The 15647-nt window shown below is 37.1% G+C and overlaps 1 non-coding gene across 1 annotated transcript; it reads left to right on the top strand.

Annotated features, from left to right (window-relative positions):
• The first annotated feature begins 14898 nt into the window (after positions 1-14898).
• LOC114227945 (small nucleolar RNA SNORA11) lies at positions 14899-15028 on the top strand. The gene has a single exon (XR_003614033.1). It is a non-coding gene; the product is annotated as a small nucleolar RNA SNORA11 (small nucleolar RNA).
• The last annotated feature ends 619 nt before the right edge of the window (positions 15029-15647 follow it).

Genomic DNA, 15647 nt, shown 5'->3' on the forward strand with positions numbered 1-15647 from the left:
TAATATACCCAGAGTCAAATTGAGTCAGAGTTGGTAACTGGATGCCATTAGTTACTGTGTTACCAACTTTCGCTTTCTCTTTTATAATCTCTGTCTCTGGTTATTGCTTAGGTCACATGATATTTCTTCTGTGATTTTCTTTGTTTATTTACATTATTATCCTCTCAGAGTCCTGCAACTACCTGGAATAGTACCTCAGTATCCCAAGTCTAAATTCCTAGAGAAGAGAAAGCACAGTTGATTAGCTTGGCTGAGTAGGTGATCATCAAATAATATTACAAACATGCCCATCTAAGGAACTGTATTAATAGAGGATTTTGGTAGTGTCAGTTATAAGAAAATGGAGCTGCTGGCAGAAAAGTATCATAAAAATGTTTTCCCTAAAGTAATTCTTCCAAATTCACTGCTATCCTCAAGTCCTCCAGTTGTACTATTTTTAGTACTTTTAATCTCTATTTTCAAGGAAAGTAGAAGACAATGTTTTCTATAATGTATGAGATTGATTTATGCTTTTCCTCTTTACCTCAATACTTCTTTAGCTGTTTTTAACCTGTTTCAGAAAATAAATGCACAAATTCTTACCAAAATGAAACTACACAGAATTATTCATATGGATTGGTAGACCAAGATCCTAGGAAAGAGAAAATGGGTGGGGCAAACAATAATTTCCTTTCACTTTTCATTTCTTCAATTCTTTTTTTAGCATTGATATTGTCCTCTCAGCTAACCATAATGATTATCTTCACCATTGTAAAAGAGCATTACTTTATGATGCTTTTAAGATACCCTTATACCTTTTTTCCCCTTGTATAGCCAAATATGGAGAAAGTCGTCTAAAATGCATTCTCTTACTTCCTTTCAATTTCTCAACAAATTACTATCTTTTAAGAGATCATTTTTCTCTACCTGGCTAAGCTATATTCATTTTCTCTATTGCTTAGACAAATAAGACCAAAACTCAGTTACAACTTTCTTTTGCATTGGAATAATATACTTTTAGAAGTGGAATTGGGAGGAAATGCTTTTTCATTCCTGATGTTTCCATTTATGTAAAGAGACATCTATTTGCATAACATCCCTGGCCTCTTTCCATCTCTTTACTCATGTGTTTTAGGGGATCAAGAATGATTTAATACCATCAGTGATAAGAAGAAAATTCTTATGACTACAGAGTTTTCTTTTCTTCTTTTTGTCTCTTGGGAAATAAATTGTTTACAAGAAGCACTTGTTTTCTTCTGCTCCTCTAAGAAATAGCTTATCACAACTGGTATGTCAGTATTAGGACATCAGAAACTCCCCCAGCTCTATAATCTTTAGCACTGAAACTCCCCCCCACCCCGGTCAGAAACATTTGCCATTGCATTGTAGTGGAATATAATATTAGGAACCCCACTTACTCATAGATATAAGCCATATTCTCCAACATTAATTTTCAGTAACAAAGGTTATATTTTGATCCCAATCTTCTTTGTTTCTTTGTCTTATTTCTCACTTGCTTCAGCCAGAAATATTGAGAAATAGACCTTTTGGGGCCTAATAATTCCTGGAGGTTAAGGCTTGTTACATACTCTTATGGATGACTCCTACCTCTCAGCAACTGGTAGAACTAGATAAAAATCAATAAAAACATAGATGATCTGAACAACACTATTTTAAATATATTTTTTATTATTGATAGTATTATAGATATCTCACATTTCCCCTCTTTAGCCCTCCTCCTCCCAGCCTCTACCCACCTCCAAAATCTTTGCTACCCTATTGCCTATGTCCATATAAGTATGTAAGTTCTTTGGTTTATCTCTTCTCATCCCCCTAACCCCACACCGAGATATGTCAGTCTGTTCCATGCTTCCATGCTTCGGGTCTTATTTTGTTGGTCAATTCATTTTGTTCATTAGATTCCACAAAAAAGTGAGATCATGTAATAGTTGTCTTTCTCATATTGGCTTCTTTCACTTAGCATAATATCTTTCAGGTCCATGCATGCTGTCCCAAAAGGTAAGAGATCAACACTATTGATTAATATGATCAAATTGAATCTTTGAACACTATACCCTAACACTGTAGAATATAATTATTTTCAAGTGGATATGACACATCTCAATATTTCAAAGTATTGAAATACAAAGCATGTTATCTTGAAAGAATGAAATTAAATTAAAATAAATGTATAAGGAATTCATACGACTTAACATCAAAAACAGTCTGATTAAAAAAATGGCAGAGAACCTGAATAAACATTTCTCCAAAGAGGACATACAGATAGCCAACAGACATGTGAAAAGATGCTCAACATCACTAATTATCAGAAAAATGCAAATTAAAACCACAATGAGATATCACCTCACACCTGTCAGAATGGCAATAGTCAACAAATAACAAGTGCTGGTGAGGATGTGAAGAAAAGGGAATTAATCTGCAGTGCTGGTGGGATTGTATATTGGTGCAGCCACTGTGGAAAACAGTATGGAGATTCCTCAAAAAAAATTAATAATTAAACTACCATATGACCAAGCAATGCCACTTCTAAATATTTATCTGAAAAAAACAAAAACACTCATTTGAAAAAATATATGCATGCCTATGTTCTTTGCAAGCATCTATCTATATAAAATCCTAATATGCAAATCGACTGAACGGTAGAATGACCGGTTGCTATGATGCTCACTGACCACCAGGGGGCATATGCTCAATGCAGGAGCTTCCCCCAGCCCACAGGCCCTGATTGGTGGTGGTGGCGCAGGGTGGGGCCACCGAGTGGGAAGCACCAGGCCAGCCTAGGTGGGTGGGAGTGGTGACACCGAACACTCCGCTGCAGAGGGAGGTGACTGGCGGCAGCGGCAGGGAGTGGGGCCGGGGAGCGGGCAGCACCAGGCCAGCCAAGGCAGGTGCGAGCAGGGGCCCCTGATCGCCTTGCTGGTTGCCCCACAGATTGGCCCTGATCTCCAGCCAGGCTTAGGGACACTACCCATGCACTAATTTCTTGCACCAGGTCTCTAGTTATTTATAATAGCCAAGAGTTTATTCATTAATTCCCATGTTCTGTTTAATGACTTACAATATTTTACATAAATATTCTTCACATGCTAAGTTTTCTAATCTAACTTTTGTGAAGTTTAGTTTTCACTTACTTTTGTTTACTATGACCTTTTCCTTAACTCTTCCCATTTCCTATCCTGCTATTGGTTCCTATCCTGCTGTAGGTTGTCTCAAAATAATATATTTTCATGTCAGCTGTAAGTAACCATCTTCTATTAAATTTTGTCATTTTCTCCTTTGGAATAAATAAGTATTTCTGTAGGAGGGGAACACAACTCACAGTAAATCTGCAGATGTCACAGATTCCCCATGACATTTATCAGGGACAAGAGTTTGAAGGAAATAAATATGCTGTATCCATAGAGATACTTGACTTCATCAGTCCTTTTTATCCCACCACCTTTCTGTATGGACCTAAATTTTTATGGGAATAGACCCCATTTTCCTTCAAGCAATCCCATAGCCATAGTTCATGGCTTATAAATTAAAGAATCATTAACAATTTGTTTCAAGATCCATAATTTAGTTTAGAGGAATCAGTATTTTTGTGACACCTACTGGTATAGAAGTATATATTGTCTTTTCAATTTGGTCCAAATTTTACTCTCTCTCTCATTTTCTTCATATCTCTGGTTTCAGGTTTTAAGTGTTATATAATTTTATTAAAGCATTCTCTATTTTCCATTCTTTGTTAATTTTGGTGTGCTTTAGGGAGAGGAGTAGAACAGGTGTTTGTATGATATAATTTACATAAAATGTACAAACTCAATGAGTGTACAGTTTAATGAGTTTTAGTAAATTCATACACCCATGTAAACACTACCACAATCAAGACAGAACATTTTCATCACCCTTAAAAGTTTCCATTGTGTCCCTCCCAGTCAAACCTTATCCTCAGCCCTTATCTCAGGCAAACTAATCTTCTTCCTGTCACTATAGATTAGATATATCCCACTGATAATTTCTTACAAGTGAAACCATACAGTATGTATTCCTTTGAATCTCACTTCTTTCATACAGCATGTGCTTTTTGAGATTTAGTCATATTGCTACATGTATCAACATTATGTTCCTTTTTACTTCTGATTAGTATTCCATTTTGAAGATTTGCCGCAATTTTATCACATCTGTTGATGATCATTTATTTTATTTCCAGTTTTTTTACTATTATGAATAAATATGATATGAACATCTGTAGATATATCACTGTAAACATATACTTTCATTTCTTTCAGGTAAATACCTAGGAGTGAAATTCTGTGTCATATAAGTATATACTTCACTCTAAAGAAACTGCCCAACTGTTTTCAAAATTTGTTGTATTATTTTCCGTTTCTATAAGTAATGTATGAGAGCTCCAGTTGTTCCGCATCCTTGTCAACACTTGATATTTTCAGTCTCTTAAATGTTAGCCATTTGAATGGGAGTGCATTGGTATCATATTGTAGTATTAATTTGTATTTACCTAATTATGAATGATAGTGATCATCTTTAAATATGCTTATTTATCATTTTTATGACTTCTTTGTAAAATGCCTATTCAAACTCTCTGTCAGTTTTTAATTGGGCTGTTTACCTCCTTAATGATTTATAGAATTTTTTTCATAAATTCTGGATCTGAGTCTTATGCCATATGTATGAATTCCTGGAGTAACCTTTTTTCTAAAGTATATTTTTCATATACTATTGTTTACTATGCTCTTTTTCTTACATCATTCATTTCCTACCCTGATTATTACTCAAGATAAAAATGGGAAAGAGTGAAAGCAGTGAACAAGGCTAACCAGAACTTAAATTTGAATATGTTGTCATAGATTTTTGTCTGTTGTCTTGTATTTAATTGTGTATCCATCCCTCTCACTAAATTGAGTTTCTTGAGAGCAAGTATGATAAATTTTTTTAAAAATGTCTTCAGACAGATCTTCTCCTTGCATCCATTTCCTGTCAGTTGGTGGAAGAAAGCAGTTCACTCAGTAGGAGACATTAGCAACTGGGACTTGCCACAGCTTAATATGGCTCCTGCCATGAAGGAGATTTTACGTGTAGAATTTATCATGCATTTGTCTATAGTATTCACAGAAATGTTGGGTTACCGAAATTGCCTAAAAAGGTCATATTTTCCAAGGAGATCCTTGGACTGTTTATTAGGGGAAACCTCTAACAAATTATTATGAAATTTAAAAAAATCCTTCTAGCTTTTTGCATATCACTAAACAAGATATTTCAATCTGATATTATACTCAAAGAATCTAAAAACAGTATAATAAATAGTGATGATGGTGACAATAAGTATTACCAATTGAACTGTTTATATTTATAGTATGTTATTACAGCAAGTGTTTCTAGAACTCAAGTGTATATGTTAAACTTGATAAATTACTGTCTACTGTCCTTTCCTTTCAGTCTTAAGGAATCCTTTTAGCATTTGTTGTAGTATAGGTCTTCTGGCAATGAACTTCCAAAACTTTCTTTTTAATATGAGAAAGACTTAAGGATAACTTTGCTGAATATATCATTCTTAGTTGGTAGTAATTGTTTCCCAACACTTTAAATATGTTATTTTACTGTCTTCTGGCCTCAAGTGTCCTAATGAGAAATCAGCTGTTAATCTCATTTGAGGATCCTTTGTGCATGAAATGATGCCTTTTTTTTTTTTTTTTTTAACTGCTTTCAGGCTTTTTTCTTTGTCTTTGTCTTTCAATAGTTGGATTATAGTGTGTCTGTATGTAGCTTACTTTGGAGAGTTTGTGGAGTTTCATGTACTTCTGGGATGTGTAAATCTTTGTACTTTACCAAATTTGTGGATTTACATATTTTATTAAATTCATCAAACTTTAAAAAAATTGGCCATTATTTCTCTTAAAATATTTCTGGCCCTGGCTGGTGTTGCTCACTTGGTTGCAGCATCATCCTGTACACCAAAAGGTGGTAGATTCAATTGTTGGTCAAGATACATACCCAGGTTGTGGATTTGATCCCTAGTCAGGGCACATGCACCAGCAACCAATCCATATTTCTCTCTCACATCAATATTTCTCTCCCCCCCTTTTTTCTCTTTAAAAATCAATAAAATACTTTAAGAAATCTTTCTGCTCCTTGCTTTCTAATTGCTCCTCTTCAGACTCCCATAATTTGAATATCGATAAGTTTGATGGTGACCCGCAGGCCTCATAGAATGTTACATATGTTACAATGGATGAGTCTACATGGAAACATGACAATCACCCAAAATCCATAGATTATATTAGGGTTCACCCTTGGTATTGTATATTCTATGGGTTTAGACAAATGTATAATGACATGTATCCATCATCACAATATTATAAAACGTGCTTTCACTGCCCTAAGAATCCTCTGTGCTTTACCTTTTCATCCCTTACAACTCCCTAAAACATGGCAACAATAAATCTGTTTACTGGTTCCAGGATATTGTCTTTTCCAGAAGTCATCATATAGTTCAAATCATACACTATGTATACTTCATATTTTCTTTCACTTAGTATTATGCAATAAAGTGTCTTCCACGTCTTTTCATGGCCTAATAGCTCATTTCTTTTTAGTGCTAAATATGTCACATTGTCTGAATGTACAATTTATGTATTCATTCACCTATTAAAGGATTTATTGGTTGCACCCATGTTTTATCAATTAGGAAAAAAGCTGCTATAAACATCATATGCAGTTTTTTTAGTGGACATGTTTTCAACTCCTTTGGGTGAATACCAATGTACAAGGTTACTGGATTGTATGGTAAAGTATGCTTAGTTTTGTAAGTAACCACTAAAATTTATTTCAAAGTGGCTATAAAATTTTGCATTCTTATCAGTAATAAATGAGAGTTCCTATTGTTCCACATATGTGCCAGCATCTGGTATGAATCTTCTGGATTTTGACTATTCTTATCGGTAGATACTGGTATCTCATTGTTGTTTTAATTTGTATTACCCTGATGACCTATGATATGGAGAATATGTTCATATGCTTACTTGCCATCTGTATATCTCCTTTGGTGAAGTATCTGTTAAGATTTTTATTCCATTTTTAAATATGGGTTGTTTGTTTTCTTATTGCTCAGTTTTCAGAGTTTTTTTGTATATTTTGAATAACAATCCTTTATCAAGTGTATCTTTTGAAAATATTTTCTCCTAGTCTATGGCTTGTTTTCTCATTCTTTTGACATTGTCTTTCACAGGGCAGAAATTTATAATTTTAATAAAGTTCAGCTGATAAATCATTTATTTCATAAACTGTGCCAAAATGTCATCATCAAATTCAAGGTCATTTCGGTTTTCTCTTACTTTTTAAATAAGCTTTTAAGATTTCTGTTTTGTATTTAGTTCTATGATCCAATTTTATTTAATTTCTATAAAGGGTTTAATATTAGATATGTTTTATCTGTGGATATATAGTTGTTCCAGCACCATTTGTTGAAAAGGATACCTTTATTTCATTGTATGCCTTTGTTCCTTTATCAAAAATCAACTGAGTATATGTACATGGGTCTATTTCTGAGCATTCTATCCTGTTTCATTGATCCATTTGTCTATTATTTCAGCAATACCACACTGTCCTGATTATGGTAGCTTTATAGTAAATCTTCAGGTCTTATAGTTTCAGTCTTCTACCTTTTATCTTCTCCTTCCATATTGTGTTGGATATTCTTGTCTTTTGAATGTCCATATAAAGTTTAGAATGAATTTATAGATGTCCACAAAATAAAAGGCTGTGATTTTTATTGTGATTGCCCTTAATAGATAGATCAAGTTAGGAAGAAATGATATCTTGGCAATATTGAATCTTCCATTCCCCCCAAAATGAGTATCTCTCCATTTATTTAGTATTTTGATTTTGTTAATCTGAGTTTTTTAGTTTGCCTCACATAGATAATGTACATGTTTTTATTAGATTTATAACTGTTTCATTTTTGGGAGTGTTAATGTAAATAATATTGTGTTTAAATTTCACTTGTTTACTTCTGGTATATAGAAAAACTATTAACTCTTGTATATTAACCTTACATTCTGCCCCCTGAAATAATTACTTATTTATTTCAGGAGTTTTTGTTGATTCTTTATAATTTTTTGCAAACTCATGATTTTTAAAGGTTATCTTTGTTCATATTTGCATCTTTTTCTCTGCCATGTGTTCTGATTAATTCCCTAGTATCAGTTTCCAATGAATTTTTTTTTTTACTTTTGATGAGTATACAGTCAGTTCCATTTATTATTTTTTACTTTAGTAAAGGACTATATATTTGTTTTATTGAGTTTCCAACTATTTACTTTTCATGTACATCCATAGTTGCATCCCTTTATTTCATAACTTAATTTTATTGTTTTTGTATTTTATTTTGTCCTTTATGTCTTAGATCTGAGATCAGCAAGCTTATTCTGTAAAGGACCAAACAGTAAATATGTGAGTCTTTTTATTCTCTGCTGCAACTATTCAACTCTACCTTTATAATGTGAAAGCAATCATGTGTAATATGTAAAAATTGTGGTTATGTTTAAATAAATTTTATCGACACTGACATTTGAATATCATATAAATTTCATGTATAGCAAAATATTATTTTGCTCTTTTAACCATTTGAAAATGTATAAATTATTTTTAGTTTTATGGCTGTATAAAAACATGTAGCAAGTTATAGTTTAAGTCATTTTAGATGATATTAAATATATGATTTGGTATAATTTCAATTTGTACTTTATTCTGAGTAAAATTATTCATTTTGCAACTTTTGAGTAGCTGTATTTATTTTTTAATGTCATTTTTTCTTCTATACTTTGAAACTTTATTAAGAAGGTTCATCTTGAGTGGGAACTTTTTTCTCCCTCAGAGTGACATCTTCTCTTAGTGTCCTGGGGCCCATAAAGTCCTGCTTTGGAAAAATAAACTACTCTTTTGATCTATTACCACTTTCAAATCAAATTTTCCCACTAGATTAAGGATGAGGATGGTAAATTTCAACGTTCCATTATAAAAGTATTCTAATCAGTCACATAATTTTACTGTTTTAACAAGTGATTTGCAAAATCTCCAGCTAAACTTCTTTTAAAACCACATCCTTTTTGTTGCATAGAGTGTGCCATAGAAAAACATATATTTCTGTAACCAAGGAGTAACAGACATTTTAAAAGACCATGTATTATTCTGATTCACACAATTCCCCACAGAAAATAATCCTGTGAAACTCCAGAACACAAGGAACTGAAGAATATGCTTCCTGGAGAGGGATAGCAGAAGAAAGAAAAGAGCTAATTGCTGAGGGCACTGAAGCAGGTGTTCTCCCTCAAGGACACAGCTCATACACTCAAAGATAGCCTCATGTGCTCTTTGGCAACCTTATACAGATTTTTTTTCTGTAAACAAGTCAAGTGTGTACACCTGAGACAAACAAATCCATGCTTTAAAGGGTATTTCACAGACTAAGAGCCCTAGTAACAAAGCTAGAATAAAAGTTTATCAAGTTAATTTGTGCCAAGTAGGCTTAAAATCTCAGGTGTGGTCAGATATCAGAAAAGATGAAAAGAAGTCAGAGGCAATAAAGAGGAATCTTGGCAGCTACTGGGTTATATAAATAAATACTGAGAAATACCTTTGATGGTTGAATACTAATCACTGCATAGTTGCTCTCTGGCAGGGTCAGGAAGTGTAAGCTGCAAGCCCAGGGAATCACAACACGTACTTTGGCCATTTGCTAACCGTTTCTGAGAATATGGATATGCTTCATATCTTCCCTTCTTCGTTAGGGAATTTTTTTTTCAGTATCTAAGACTAAAGCATGGAAAGGACTAGTATTTAAAAGAAGAAGTGGAATTTTTTCTTCAGTTTGATAGGGCTTCATTCACTCACAATTTCTTTTTTCTCACAAATAAATTCAACACACAGAAGTAAATCCTTTGAGTTCCTTTGGAACTACTTGCCACGACATTGTAAGAAAGAGGCAAATCCCAGAAGTAAATGTTAGAGTCGTGGTGTCTTCATTTACAACTGTTATTTCTGGGCCATAGGCTATGTTTGTGTTTAAAATATCCTCAAAATATTATAGAAGTGTTCAACCAAAGTTTACAGGGTAAGGACATTGATTAGGGGATTGATTCAGTCAGTTGGCAAACTGTATGTAAAACCTGTGATAGGTGACATAAGAAACAAAAAAAGCAGACTTGGTTCTCAATGTAGACACTTTGAGGCTAGGAAAAAATGACAACAGATATAATAAGTATTTATTCTATATAGTAAAAGCCTAATATGCAAATCAACCAACCAGCGGAATGACTGGTCGCTATGATGTGCACTGACCACCAGGGGGCAGACGCTCAACACAGGAACTGCCCCCAGCCCGCAGGTCTCAGGCCAGCCAAGGCGGGTGCCAGTGGGGGCCCCCTGATCGCCCCACAGATCAGCCCTGATCGCCAGCCAGGCCTAGGGACCTACCCATGCATGAATTTCATGCTCCAGGCTTCTAGTTATTTATAACGTTGTAGCATTTATTGGGAACATTACATAAACAATTACATTTAATAATTGAAGTGATCCTAGAAGACAGGCATTATCATGTCCTTTTTGCAAATATTGAATTTGAAACTCACAACAAATCATTGATTTACCCAAGGTCATAGTTAGTAAATGGCAGAGCTCAATTTAAACCTGTATTTATTTGACTACATAACTCAATGGATAGCTGCCCAATTGTTTTTTGAGAAGGAATGAGTGCTGGGATCTCCTATTTTGCTATGTTGATGATGTCTCTCCAGAGTGACTATTTTTAAGGTATTCTCTCCCAAGCTAAAATAGAAATATGTATTCAAACAGAAAGAAAGATCTTTAGTCCTTTGTGGAACAACTTATTTAAATATTCTGAAGACATAGTTCTAAATCTAGAACATAGGGATCTTTTGATTTTCATCTTAGTGGAAAATCTTCCTGATATAAAGAAGCAAATTGAGGATTATGTAGTTGGATAGGTGGCTCAGTTCTTTACAATATTCTGCAGATCCAATGATTTGTGGAATTAAAAACAAATGTTCTTGCCCCAGCCAGTTTGCTAATTTGTTAGAGCCGTGGTCAGCAAACTGCAGCTTCCGAGTCACATGTGGCTCTTTGGCCCCTTGAGTGAGGCTTTTCCACAAAATACCACGACCTGGGCGAGTCTATTTTGAAGAAGTGGCGTTAGAAGAAGTTTAAGTTTAAAAAATTTGGCTCTCAAAAGAAATTTCAATTGTTGTACTGTTAATATTTGTCTCTGTTGACTAATGAGTTTGCCAACCACTGGGTTAGAGCATTGACCTGCACACCAAAGGGTCTTGGGTTCAATTCCCAGTCAAGGGCACGTACCTGGGTTATAGTTTCTATTCTTGGCCCAGGTCAGGGCTCATGCAGGAGGCACCCAATCTCTCTCCCTCCCTCCCTCCCTCCCTCCCTCCCTTCCACTCTTTCTGAAGACCAATGCAAAAAAAAATATCCTCAGGCGAGGAAAAAACAACTGTTATTGGTGTACAAGTAGTCTAAAATAACAGAAATGTAGTTTCAGAAACAATTCAAAGACTAGCTGACCTTACACCCCCAAAAAACTCCCCCATTAATCTCAAAATGCTTGCAGATATTACAAAAATGAGCACATTGCAAACAGAAATATACTGCAATTAAAAAAAAATACTTAATTACTCTAGATTTCTGATAAAAGAAAAATATGCTCCAAACTCCTTCTTGGAGAAAAGGTATATCCTTCTTCTGTGCCTTAGAGTTGTAAATTTTCTACCTTATCTTCCCTGACATCCCAAGAGTCATCTCTTTGAAATGCAAATTTAAGATATGACTCACCTCAAGGAAAATATTGGAGCTATTTGGAAACAAATTGGTCATACAATTTTAAAAAGGGCAAAGGGCCTAAATAGACACTTCTCTAAAGGGGACATACAAATGGCCAAAAGACATATGAAAACATGCTCAAAGTCACTAATCATCAGAGATATGCACATTAAAATGACAACGAGGTAGCACATTACACCTGCCAGGTGTAATAAAGAAAGAACTTTTTTTCTTGCTTTTTATTATGATACTAGAGCCCCGTGCACGAATTCCTGCACCAGTGGGGTCCCTTAGCTTGGCCTGTGGGATCGGGCCGAAACTGGCTCTCTGATATCCCCTGAGGGGTCCTAGGATTGCGAGAGGGTGCAGGCCAGGTCGAGGGACCCCATTAGTGCACAATCGGGGCCAGGGAGGGATACGGGAGGTTGGCTAGCCGGGGAGGGACCTTGGGAGGGATCCGGGGTGTGTCTGGCCCATCTTGCTCAGTCCCAATCGGCTGGACCCCAGCAGCAAGCTAAACTACCAGTTGGAGCATCTTCCCCCTGGTTGTCAGTGCATGTCATAGCAACTGGTCGACTGGTCCACTGTCTGCCCCCTGGTGGTCAGTGCATGTCATAGAGAGCGGTTGAATGGCCTTAGCATATCATTAGCAAATTATGCTTTGATTGGTTGAACAGACAACTGGACAGACAACCCGACACCTAGCATATTAGGCTTTTATTATATAGGACAAGAGGCTCGGGGAGTGGGCCTAAGATGTCAGTCAGACATCCTTAGCACCACTGCTGCTGTGCCTGCCAGCCGTGAGCCTGGCTCAGGGCTTCTGGCTGAGCAGCGCTCCCCCTGTGGGAGCGCACTGACCACCAGGTGGCAACTCCTGCATTGAGCGTCTGCCCCCTGGTGGTCAGTGTGCATCATAGTGACCAGTTGTTTCACTTTTCAGTCAATTTGCATATTACCCTTTTATTAGATAGGGTTTTTAAACTTACAAATAAGCACAGTGAGAACACTATAACAAACACCTACGTAAACTCTAGAGCCGATTATGTCATCATTTTTCCTTTTTTAAATTAAATTTTTATCTATTTATTTATTTACTTATTTAAAAATCTTTATTGTTGATAGTATTACAGATATCCCCTTTTTCCCCTCTATTCTCCCCCTCCACCTGGTTCCCACTCCACTCCGGGCCTTTACCACCCTATTGTCTGTGTTCATAGGTAATGCACATGTGCATATAAGTTCTTTGGTTAATCTCTTCCTGCCCCACACCAAATTCCCTCTAAAATTCATCAGTCTGTTCCATGTTCCCATGCCTCTGGTTTTATTTTACTCATCAGTTTATTTTGTTCATTAGATTCCTTGTTTGTTTATTTTGATTATTATATTCAATCGTTGATAAATATGTATTTATTGCTTCCTCCTCCTCCTCCTCCTCTTCCTAGAATACCCTTCAACATTTTATGCAATACTGGTTTGGTGGTGATGAACTCCTTTAGATTTTTTGTTGTCCGTGAAGCTCTTTATCTGACCTTCAATTCTGAATGATAGCATTGCTGGGTAGAGTAATCTTGGTTGTAGGTTCTTGCTCTTCATCATTATGAATATTTCTTGCCACTCCCTTCTGTCCTGCATAGTTTCTGTTGAGAAATCAGCTGACAGTCGTATGGGTACTCCCTGGTAGGTAACTAACTGCTTTTAAAATTCTCTCTTTGTTTTTAATCTTTGGCATTTTAATGATGATGTGCCTTGGTGTGGGCCTCTTTGGGTTCATCTTGTTTGGGGTCTCTGCACTTCCTGGATTTGTAAGTCTATTTCTTTCACCAGGTAGGGGAAGTTTTCTGTAATTATCTCTTCAAATAGGTTTTCAATAATTTGCTCTCTCTCTTCTCTTTCTGGCACCCCATGGTGTGAATGTTGGTATGCTTGGAGTTATCCCAGAGGTTCCTTACACTATCTTCATATATTTATATTCTTTTTTCTTTTTGCTCTTCTGATTGGGTGTTTTTTGCTTCCTCATATTCCAAATCACTGATGTGATTCTCACCATCTTCTGAACTCTTACTATTACAACAGCATGGATAAACCTAGAGAGTATTATGCTAAGTGAAATAAGCCCATAAGAGAAAGACACTTATCACATGATCTCACTCATATGTGGAATCTAATGAACAAAATAAACTGTTGAACAAAATAGATCCAGAGACAAAGGAGCATGGAACAGACTGTTGAATCTCAGAGGAAAGGTAGGGGTGGGTAGGAGGGTGGGAAGAGATTAACCAAAGAACTGATATGCATATATGCATAATCCATGGACACAGATAATAGTGTGATAAAGACTGGGGCTGTGGTAGGGGTTGGGTGGAGGGGGGCAGATGGGGAAAAATGGGGCACATCTGTAATATTGTCAGCAAATAAATAAATAGATAAATAAATAAATAAATACAATTTAAAAATAAACAAATAAAAAACTTTAGCCATCTGAGTGAGTAGCCTTCATGTATTGCATATGCCAGATACACAATTTTGCATTATTACACCTGATACATAGCTAAAATTTTAAAATGAATTTTAAAACTGTCTTTTTTGTCTCTCTATGTAGATTTACATATATATGTATGTATGTATGCAATGCATATGTGGTATTTTTTCTACCTCATAATGGTATTTTCTCTTAAGCTGTAATTTCTTGATCATTTTATTTTAATTCCCTGACATTATCACTAGCCTCAACACAGGGACCCATTACAAACTAAGTAAATGTTCTGATGAAATAAATGGCAAATCATTTAGATCACAAATTTTAGGAATGAGAAACAATTCTCATTATTTGACATATCCTATCTAATAAAAGAGTAATATGCAAATTAACCATCACTCCGTGACAAAATGGTGCGCCCATAGCCACAAGATGGCGGCCCCCAGTCCTCTCAGCCCCACCGGAGACTGCCAGTCTCAAGGATGGCTGCCACTGAGAACCTGCAGAGTAAGGGGCCTGGTGGAATGCTGCCCAGAGGCCTTCCAGACCCTTTATAAAAAGCAAAAACATGGATGTGGAGAGAGCAGAGCGCCTGAAGAATGGCTCCTTTGTGATGACCACATCCAACAGCAACTGGGGCTTACTCCTCACGGGTGGCAGGATACCCGTGACCTTTCTGTGATATTACGCCCCATATATATATTAAAAAAAAAAAAGCAAAAACAAATTCACTCCCCACAGTGCAATCCCCTCCCAGAAGCAGCAGCCTGGGGTCTCAGCCTGGGAGGGGTGCACAGCCCCATGGAGAGATCCCCTCCCAGCAGTGGCAGCCTGGGCTGGGGTCTCAGCCTGGGAGGGGCATGCACCCCCAGTGCGCAATCCCCTCGCAGCTGAGGCAGCCTGGGCTGGGGTCTCAGCCTGGGAGGGGCACAATCCACTCGCAGCAGTGGCAGCCTGGGCTGGGGTCTCAGCCTGGGAGGGGCACGCACCCCCAGTGCGCAATCCCCTCGCAGCAGTGGCAGCCTGGGTTGGGGTCTCAGCCTGGGAGGGGAGCGCATCCCCAGGGCACGATCCCCTCGCAGCGGTGGCAGCCTGGGCTGGGGTCTCAGCCTGGGAGGGGCACAATGCCCTCGCAGCGGTGGCAGCCTGGGCTGGGGTCTCAGCCTGGGAGGGGCACGATCCACTCGCAGCAGTGGCAGCCTGGGCTGGGGTCTCAGCCTGGGAGGGGCACGATCCCCTTGCAGCGGTGGCAGCCTGGGCTGGGGTCTCAGCCTGGGAAGGGCACGATCCCCTCGCAGCGGTGGCAGCCTGGGCTGGG

The sequence above is a fragment of the Eptesicus fuscus genome, chromosome 1 (assembly GCF_027574615.1).
Source record: "Eptesicus fuscus isolate TK198812 chromosome 1, DD_ASM_mEF_20220401, whole genome shotgun sequence".
Taxonomy (NCBI): Eukaryota; Metazoa; Chordata; class Mammalia; order Chiroptera; family Vespertilionidae; genus Eptesicus; species Eptesicus fuscus.